Genomic DNA, 1,007 nt, shown 5'->3' with positions numbered 1-1,007 from the left:
GAGTATCATCAATTCTTGACAGTGGGTATGAGTCTTTTTCGGTTATACTGTTAAGAGCCCTGAAGTCCACTTCTGGACTAACACGACGGGAGCTGACCAGGGACTATCTGGTTTCTCGACTATCCCTTCCTTAATTAGACCGTCCCTGACCTTCTCTATCTCTTGTCGCTTTGCTGGAGCTATTCTCCTCGGAGGGATCTTTATTGGACGATGATTGCCTGTGCTTATTCTGTGCTGTACAAGGTCTGTGCAGCCGGGGTCATGATCTCCTTTCGAAAAGACGTCTGCATAATTCGCCAATAGTTCTCTAACCTGAAGAGCCTGTGATGATGACAAATGGACTATGCTCTTCTTATAGAGGTCAGTTAAATGTTCTGGGAGTGGATGTCCTTTCTTTATGGTTGTATTTCTTGCCTTAACACTGACTGGCTCTACCTCCTGGCACACACCCAACAATGCCCCTTTCCTAAGTGTCTGTTCACATTGGCCACAGTTATGGGTACTACTTGATGACCTGCCACAAGGGACCTTCCGATCTTCACATCTGCTGGGCTGGATGGTTCTTCCACTGCTTCCACAAGCATCGGGCTTCCTTGGGGATGTTCTTTTATTCTACTTCAAATTATCTTCTCTGACATAGGGGATGTTGTAGTTGACTTAAGTGATGTGACATGCAAATCAACAGATGCAGCAACACTTACTGGAATTTGGCCTTTGTTGTTCCCAATCGTCATTTTATCGAAGTTAACTACACACTTCCTCGGCAGTAAGTAGTCCAACCTTAATATGCATTGGTCTTCAATGTCAGCCAAGTATACTTTATGTCTGTTCTTTATGCCCATGAGCTCAATAGTTACTGGTCCCCACAACCTTGCATAATGTCCTGTCACATCACAGAGCTTCTGTATAGCTTCTGGTACTCTTTTGCGATCCAGCACCTTGATACTCACAAGGGTTTGCTGAGATGCAGAATCTATGACAAAGTTGCACCTTTGGCCATCCAGCTT

The sequence above is a fragment of the Limulus polyphemus genome, unplaced genomic scaffold (assembly GCF_000517525.1).
Source record: "Limulus polyphemus unplaced genomic scaffold, Limulus_polyphemus-2.1.2 Scaffold55, whole genome shotgun sequence".
NCBI lineage: Eukaryota > Metazoa > Arthropoda > Merostomata > Xiphosura > Limulidae > Limulus > Limulus polyphemus.
Note: the sequence above shows the minus strand (reverse complement) of the source record.